Source organism: Euprymna scolopes, chromosome 10, assembly GCF_053919585.1.
Source record: "Euprymna scolopes isolate OS-2025 chromosome 10, ASM5391958v1, whole genome shotgun sequence".
Lineage (NCBI taxonomy): Eukaryota > Metazoa > Mollusca > Cephalopoda > Sepiida > Sepiolidae > Euprymna > Euprymna scolopes.
In genome coordinates, this window is record NC_136491.1 from 38660629 (window position 1) to 38671161 (window position 10533).

The window sequence follows — 10533 nt, forward strand, 5'->3', positions numbered from 1 at the left end:
TATATATATTAGTGCAAATACTGGCGAAGCATAATTTATTTTTCGTTACTTTAGATGGAAGGTGTACACTTGTGTTAAATACTCGTTTTTTGTTGCTTTTTTTTTACTCACGTTCACCTCTAATAAGGCATACCGTCTATTTGGACGTAAGGGGCTATTAATTGATACAATGCCTAAGAAAGATGAGCAAGATGTTGGTTTACGTAACATTTGAACTTCTACATATCAGTAGAGTCAGGGAAGCAGGCAGCAGGAAGGGAATTCCAAAGTCTAGCTCTCATAGGGAAGAAACTATTAGTAAAAAGCTTCCTGGCATTTAAGGACTTCAACACGGTGTGATGTTGTTGCTAAGATGGGTTGTTGGGGGCATGTACATGAAGGGGACACAAGTGTCACGAGTTCATCAGAGGAAATTCCATTAAAATACTTGTAAAACAGGCACAGGGATGCCACATTGCGGCGATGGGACAGGAGTTGGTGCCTAGTCGACGAAACGGGATCTATTAGATTAGAGACTCTATTTTGGGGGGGGACGCTATCTAAGAGGGAGATACTAGTGGTAGACGCACTAGTCCAGATGTGGCAACAATACTCCATACATGCGTCAGTTTCACATCAAATAAATTGAAATCGTTTTTAAAAGTCCGATTTTTTCATCAGCTCCTCACCACATCATCTGTGACGTCTGAAATGAATTCGGAAAGAATTTCTCACTGTATTTCCATAATGAGATGTTTTGTTTCTATCTATCTATACCGATTGATACGTTTTTCCTTTCATTTATATATATATATATATATATATATATATATATATATATATATATATATGACTTTTCACTTTGAGACCTTTTCTTTATTTACTCCTTATTTCGTTTTTAATGTCACCCATTGAACCGCAAAGTCCCATGGCATAGCGGATAGAGTAATTGGTATAATTCAGTTGTAAAAGTTACACTCTTCTGGAGGTTCCATCCTCAGTGCCGACGGCACTCAAAATATAATTGCGAATTACTTAGAGCTTCTACACAGGTTAGGGTTATGGAATATGCGCGTGCTTTCCGTGTCGATTAAATAAAGGGGACTGCTTGATATTCTGTGCAGATTCGAAAGAAAAATTCTCGTGTTCGACAGAAAGAGTCCTGACTTTGACAAAAATATTTACACTTAAAGAGTGTCGGAGGTTACATCGACGGAAACGTTGTAAAAATAACACTAAAGATGAGAATAGTAGTCGGAATAATTTAAATAATACGAATACTCAATCGTCATCTTAAAAATTCAAAAACGTAATATTGAATTAACTATGACCAAATTCGGTGACGCCATGGATTGTGGGGAGGGGGTACATTTTAGAAATTTGAAATTTAATTTTTCATCGTCAACTACGCTGACTGAATGGACGTATATTTAACGAATATCCGTTCTTGCTTTAACATGAATGTCAGATGATTAATTGTGCCAATTACTGTCGAGTTTCTGTGACTAAAACGTGCAAAAATGATGTCAGTGATGATTTCATACATCTCGAGATTTGTGACCGTTGTAAGCAAAAAAAAAATAATAATAATAATAATAAAATAAAGAAATAAAGAAAAGAAAACGCCTTACCATTAGCATCTAACTGACAGGAAGACCCGACGTTTTACTCGAGATTGCATAATAATCACTACGATGTATTTTTTTTTTTTACTGTGCTCATAGTACTGTATTACTTTCATTGTTTACGAGCAGAAATTTCACAGGGGACTCGTTTATATATATTGATGTTGGCATTCTGCAGATGTTCAGTGTAAATGGATACGCTCTGATATTATTGTAGCTTTTTTGTTAAAACTGCAAAAGTATTTATCTAAGATAGCACGAACGCCCGGCAAAGCCCGGTCGTAAAGTACGCTTAAATATGAAATTTTAATTCTTGCAGATGTCGTATATATTATTATAAAGTTAACGTTCTATCGATTTTTATATATTATAAAGTTGTGATTCAAAAAAAAAAAAAAAATATATATATATATATATATCCATATGACTTGTGTGCATTAGCTTGAATCGAAACCGAAATAAAAACTTATGAAAAAAAAAAAATAAAACTTGAGTCCCTTCAGCCATAATCAGAACCGAAACCAAAACTTATGAAGAATTCTTGATAAAATTATTTATAAAAAGAATAGATCACTGTAGTGCCATCAGCTATAATCGAAACCGAAACTAAAACTTATGAACAATTCCTGATAAAAGTATTTATGACGAGAAATGGATGTCCATAACACTTAAACGACCCGGATGTAAGCGTGACACAGAAAATAACACACACGTTATCGTATTAATATATAAATACTATCTTGCCCCACTCTCCTCCCATTTCGCCTCCTTATATAGTTGAAATTGTGCATTGTGAATTAGAATCCTATAAATACAGTTTACATTTCATTAACATTGAATATATATTTTTTTTTAATTTAAAGGGAGTTCTGTCCGCATGGGTCGCTTAGAGGTCAGGATATATTCAGCACATAAAAGGTAATGTAGAGAATTGGGGCCACTTCCATTGTCTTCCCCATAATGTTTTACACATTTGATATGAATTTCATAAAAATAGTATATATTTGAAGTTGTTAAGGGGGCCATATACTTAGAGGTTGAGGAACACATTGTATTCCTTTGGAAATTTTACAAAAGATTATACTTTTAGAGTTTATATAGATTCTGTAACCTCTCTTTCTATAGGGAACACAAACACAGACATAAAGTATATATATATATATATATATATATATATATATATATATATATATATATATATATATATATATATAGAGTTATCCACATACGATTCTGCTTCGCTGTTTCACAGCACATCCGTGCGGCTAGAAAAGCAACTACCTCCAGCCAGGATCGAAACCCGATATATATATATATATATATATATATATATATATATATATATATATATATATATATATACATATATATATGCATATATATACATATATATACATATATACATATATCTACATATATATATACATATATATACATATATGTACACATATATATAGCCATATATATATATACATATATATATACATATATATACACATATACATGCATATATATATATATATATATACATATATATCATATATATATACATATATACATAAATATATATATATACATATACACACATATAAATACATTTATATACACATATATACATATATATATCCAAATATATGCATATATATATATATGTATACATATATATATACACATATATCATATATATATACATATATACATAAATATATATATATATATATACATACACACACACATATATACATTTATATACACATATATACATATATATATATATCCAAATATATATATATATATATTTTGACGATCCAAGATCGGTATCACCCAAAATAGGTAACAGCAAAGCATTCTAATGAAGGAAGACCAGTGGCCAATCAAGTTGGATTTAAAAAAATAAAAAAAGCTCACCAACTTTAGCGCCAAAGAAAAAGCAACCGTTAATTTAGATATTAGTCAATCAGTCAGTCAATCAGTTTCTGTTAAGATCCCGTCCAGTCAACACCTGTCGAATGATTTTTTGGGACTCCGTTTTCAACAAGCACGTGGTAACGTAGAAAAAAGAAGATAAATTACGAAATTCCTCGAATTAATTGATTGCTCGTACATCTACATTACATGAACCATCTTGAAAGAGACTGTCAACTGCTTCGTTTTTTTTTTTGTTTGTTTGTCTTTGTTTTTTGTTTTGTTTTGTTTTTATTTTAATGTTATTTCCATATCTTGACTTAGTCATCGACTCGTATATATTATAAGTTTTCAAACAAAAAGGATTGTTAAAGTTTTTTTTTTTAATCAAAGGTGTATTTTTACCTTTCTCTTGTTAGATTGTCATGCCAACTCTGTTAAAAATGCACCGATAATTGACGTACTTCTGGGCTTGACCTTTACTCCTGATCTGAAGTGGAATACATATATCAAATCCGTTGCCAAGGTTGCTGAGGACATGGTAGGATCCTTCTACCGCTCTCACTCCTGATGCAATTCTCTACCTATATAAAAACCAGGTACGGCCAACGATGGAGTACTGTTGCCACATCTGGGCCGGAGCTGCTAGAAGCTGCTTATCCTGCCTTGACAGGGTTCAAAATAGACTTTGTAGCTTAGTGGGGGGTGCCCTTTTCTCTTCCCTGCAACCTCTTTCCCACAAAAGAGACGTTGCGAGCCTGTCTCTGCTTTATCGTTATGTCCATGACAGGTGCTCGTTTGAGATTCAATCTATGCCCCCCCCCTTCGCCAAACTTTCACGAAAAACACTCGTCTAGCTGAAACCACTACCAATAATTTCCCACACTCTTTATCTGTGCCTAAACTTAAATGTGGATTCCATGAGTAGAGCTTCTTTCTTAGAACTGCACGCCTGTGTAACTTTCTCTCTCGGTTGCCTGCTTCCCAGGAGACTATAATCTGATTGTCTCCAAGTCCAATGTAAACAAGTTCTTGATGAACCGTCCCCCTATGTAATCCAACTTACAAAAATCCCTACTACCTATGTTAAAAACGCTATAATCACATTGACTATTGTATACCTATTAACCATTATCCTCTAGTGGCCTCCTGGCCTTGATAAGTGGTGATTCCTGTGTAAAAAAAAAAAACTCGGAAGCTCAGTTTACGCTAAATTAATATACAAAAGTTATCACCCACTTTTGAGCTATAATTTCTTCATATGTTAGAAATTACTCATTTCCTGGCATTTTAAAACGTTATTTTTGTTTTCAGCACCCTCGAAAACCTGTTACAGTGGTTATTTTAAAAGATCTTTTTAGGGTAGAACCTTTACAAATGTTTTAATCATAGTCATTGATTTTCCTAGTTTTCATATGAATTGCAAAATATCTGATATTCCCCAAAAACTTCAGGCATTGATGGAGAGGAGACTAAAACTTGTTGCTATGGTTCCAAATGATCTGAAATAACAGCAAGTGGAGATTTGATTCCGAATATTTCTCATATGTTAAATCCACTCTTTTGGAAATAGGGTGCGTTTATAAATATATCCAGTATCAAATAATCTATATACACTGTGAAATTTATTTCGTGTATGAAAACCAAATATATATATATATATATATATATATATATATATATATATATATATATATATATATACTTCTATAAATTGGGGCGGGGTTGTGTACTGATATTTATATTTAAAAAAAACTTTTTTCTATTTATTTAAAAAGAAAACACAAATTTGTTATATATGTATATATGATATAAATATAAATTTATTATATATGTATATATCTGTTCCGTCTGCCTGCTTCCCACCTGACTGCAACCTGGATGTCTTCAAGTCCAACGAAAACAAATTCCTCATGAACCGCCCCCTTAAGTAGACACTTTATTAAATCTCCACGCTAACGTACTGTACTTACAATAACCCTTATCCCTGAGTGGCTTCCGGGCCTTGATGAGTGGTGACCACCTTGTAAAAAAAAAAAAAAAAAAAAAAAAAAAAACGGGTCATGGAATTGCATTCATCTGCAAAAGATCTAGCTAATTTGCATATTCTTTTAAACAGTCAAATTAATTTATTTCCTATTAGTTTTTCGGTTTTCTTATAAGATAATCATCTTTAGTTAACTATTACGTGTAATTATATTCATGCAGATATTCTACATGATTTATACTTGCGTAAAAGGCTTATAGTAAACATAAACTACTTCATATATATATATATATATATATATATATATATATATATATATATATATATATTTAAAAGAATTTCCTACTAGATTCCTCTGTCAGTTTTTGATCTACAGACACGAAACATAATATATAGGGCATTCGAACCCATACAAAACTTTATATTTGGGTTTGATCTGGGGAACATCTGTACAAAAGTGTGAAAATTAATAAAAATGGAATTTGCCAAGTGAAGGTCGAATGACGGCATTACGACTATGCATACGTAACGTATTAGTTATTGGTTCATGTTTTGATTTTTAGCCTTGCAGCAAACATGTCTTCATAGCTCAGGCATTAACCTTAAAGGAAAAAGTAAATCGTAGGCTAAACATTTTGGTTTCAATTCTCGGTGGTAGCGCGCGAGTCATTTTTTTTTTTTTTTTAACTTTTTAATCATTACTATATATTGGGTCCAATATAATATAATAATGAGTATGCAATCTGTATTAATCAAAATATCATATTTAACCGTATTTTACGACCGGGCAATGCCGGATGGCCTGCTAATATATATATATATATATATATATATATATATATATATATATATATATAAACACACACATATATAGATACACACACATATATATATAGACACACTCATACAAACACAGATATATATATATATATATATATATATATATATATATATATATATATATATATATATATATATATATATATAGGGAGGTAGCTGACCTGGCTGTGAGATTGCAACTTTCTGTGACTCGATCACTATAGATCGTTTGAATTAAAATTAAGCTTTATTAATGTTAAAATTTCCCTTCATTGCGTGGTGGTTGACGGTGGCCTAGGGTTTTGAATCCTTCGACCAGCAGCAATCGTCACTCCCTGCACTGATGAATGCAAAAGCATGGAACACTACTCTTTGTACGTATAGAAAAAATTAATCTATATATTAATAGTATAGTATGTGTGTTATTTATTTTGTGTGTCACGCTTACATCCGAGTGACTGTCATTTAATTGTTATGAACTTCCATTTCTTGTAATAGATAATTTTACCAAGAATTTTTCATCAGTTTTGCTTTCGGTTTAGATTATAGCTGAAGGAACTCAAGTATTATATATTTTCATAAGTTTTGCTTTCGGTTTCGAGTCAAGCTGATGTACCTAAGTCATATGGATATATTATGCGATTTTTGAAATCGCAACTTTATAATATATAAAAATCGATAGAACATTAACTCTATAATATATACAAAATCTGCGAGAATTAAAATATCATATTTAAGCGTACTTTGCGACCGAGCTACGCAGGGCGTCCCTGCTAGCTTAGATAAATACTTTTGCAGTTTTAACAAAAGAGCTACAATAATATCAGAGCGTCTCCATTTACGTTGAACTTCAACAGAATGCCAACATCAATATTTTACATATGAGTGAGTCGCCTGTGGAATTTCCTCGGGTCCCGCTAGTTATAAAATATATACGCGTGTGTATAATGTTGTTTTTTTATAGGAAAAATAAAAATGATGAAATGTTCCCTTATATATAAAAGAGCATATATTTTTATATACACCCTATTTCTATCTCACGTTTCTGAACTTTGAAGATGGAGATTGACAATTTGGATCCATCGGACTAACTGTTCTCGTGATGAGTGTTATTCTTACAGCATTTCGGCCGATGTAACCTCCAACCTTCTTCAGGTATATCTTATCGAAACCGAGAATCTTCATTTCAAAATGTGTAATCGATACAGAATTTTGAATGTTCAAAAATTCTGTATGGATTCCCGAGTTTGACAGAAAAATTCCCAAGTTTGACAGAAAAATTCCCGAGTTTGACAGAAAAATTCCCAAGTTTGACAAGATACACTCGGAGAAAGTCAGAGGTTAATTCAGCTGAAACGTTGTGAAAATATTACACAGAATAAGAACAGTCAAAAACAAATAATCTTAATAATATAAAAGATCCTACAAAGTCACTATTCGTCCATGTTTAGTACATTGGGACCCTGTGATAGTAAAATGTCAGGTACTTAGCTAGTCTATATTCCAAATTTCATGATGCTGACCATCTTACAATTTATTCTTTTGACACAATTTTTGACAGTAACTTTTTCGTAGCGCAAAATCATTCATTTAATTATATCAATCGATGAATCTATTTTGCTCTGAACTCACCAGAAGAAGTAGCAATTTTTGTCATTTATTTGTTATATGCTCTGTAATCACATTGAGCTTCTTAAATTAAGGATTTGTATACATAAAAATGATATATAATTGAAAAAAACATGTTCCCTCCTATATATATATATATATATATATATATATATATATATATATATATATATATATATATATATATATATATATATAACTTGAGAATTCTTAGTAAAATTATTTTTGTAAAAAAACAGATTACTTGAGTGCCATCAGCTATAAGCCAAACCGAAACTAAAGCTTATAAAAATTCTTGGTGAAATTCTTTATTAAAAGCTAGCGGGGGTACCCTGCGTTGTCCGGGTGTGGTGAGGTGTGTGTGAGGGTACCTATTTACAATGCCTCCCCACGGGACAGAGTTAGACACCAGGGTCGTTTTTTAACGTGGAGAAAAGGTATAAAAATTGTCTCAGTCGTGAAGGAATGTTCCTCCACCGAAAGAGAACAAGAAATGGAAGTTCAGCATCTGAAGAACAGATACTACACCTTGATCTTGGCCAAAAGGTGTGTGTGAGGGTAAATCAAGACAGAATGGCAAATACAGAATAAGCGAACGTACTCTAAACGTAATCTAAACGCAGGTAGATATGAAGGGAAATAAATTGAATGTACAACATGAAAAGGTCGAATAATAACTATCTATCTATCTCTATCTATCTATATCTATCTATCTTCTATCTATCTTCTATACTCCTATAAATTCGTTTCTCTTTTGTGTGTATTCATATTCGTATAAAACTCCCTCTTTTCTATTTATTTAAAAAGAAAATACACTTTTCTTATAAATGGGTTGTGGAATTGCATTCACTAGCAAAAGATCTAGCTAATTTGCATATTCTTTTAAACATTCATTTTAATTAATTCTCTATTAGTTTTTTCGGTTTTCTACTGGGATGATCATCTTTAGTTAACTATTACATGTAATTATATGCATGCAGATATTCTACATGATTTATACTTGCATAATATTTGCGTAAAAAGTTTACAGTAAACACAGAATTGTTTCCATATATATTTATGTATACGTACATATATTTTTGTTTAATCTATCTATCTACATATCTATCTATCTATCTATAAAAGTGAATGTGTCTGTGTGTCTCTGTGTATACATTTCCCTACGCAATAACTTTGTCAATTTTTAGTCTACAGACTCGAAATTGGATATACTGAGATTTTTGAGAAAATCGATCTGATCAGTTTTCTAATGGGATAATCATCTTTAGTTAACTATTACGTGTAATTATATCCATGCAGATATTCTACATAATTTATACTTGCATAATATTTGCGTAAAAAGTTTATAGTAAACACAACATTGTTTCCATATATATTTATGTATACGTATATATTTTTGTTTAACAAATTTTGCCTGCCAAACTCCTCCTAGAGTTTTTGGTCTACAAACAATGAATGAAAACTCATATATAAAGTATTTGAATCCATACAAAACCTTACATTTGGGGTTTAGCTCGGAAACATCGGTGCAAAGTGTGAAAATTAAAAAAAAAATGAAATTTGCTAGGTGAAGGTCGTGCGCCGCCATTACGAATGCATAACGTAGTAGCTATTGGTTCATGTTTTAATTTTTAGCCTAAACATTTAAACATGTTTTCATAGCCCAGTCATTGACGGCAGAGGCAAAATACATCATAAGCTAAACGTTTTGGTTTCGATTCTCGGTGGTGGCGCATGAGTCTATTTTTTATACTTTTTAAATCATTACTATATATTGCATCCGATCTATCTATCTATCTATCTATCTATCTATAAAAGTAAAAATGTCTGTCTGTCTCTTCACTATGGTAGTTAAGGAAGACTAATATACAGAAAGGCATTACTTTACATATTCACACTTTTTAATATACTAGCATGGGCGCCCGGCGTTGCCCGAGTGTTTGGTTGTGTATGTTGAGCAAAAAAAAAAAAAAGTAGTAGTAGGAAGGCAGGCTAGAACCCGTACCGCAAAGGAGGAAAAGAACGGCGTAAAACCTAACGTTAATGCTGTTATGGCCACCGCCAAACCGGAAGCGACATTTTTTTTTTAATTAAGGCTAGACAATCTAAAGGAGAGGATAACTTTCAAAATTATCGGCGAAAAAAGTGACCCCCCTGTGGAAAAGTGCCTAGTTGAAGGGGAAGATATTAACGTTTTTAGCCAATTTTTCGATATTTGTCGTATGAAAGATCGAACTTTAAAACCATACTGATATTGTTAAAATCCGTTGCCTCTATTGAAAGTTTAAGGCAGACATGCAAACAGACATAAATACATACATTTATATATTGGTAACTAAGTATTTTCGACCCAAACTGATGAAAAAGCTTGCCCTATCTCTAAATACCCTTTATGTAGAATTTCAAATATTTAGACCAGAAATTGTCTAAGTAATTTGGAAGAGACCGCAGAGGTCAATTTTTTTTTACTTTGACCCCTATTATGACCCCTTAAAATTTATAGTTTGGAGCTCAAATCAAGTTATTAAGTTAGATCCATGTCCAAGGAATCTGTATCTAAAATTTCAAGTGCGTAGACCCAAAATTGTC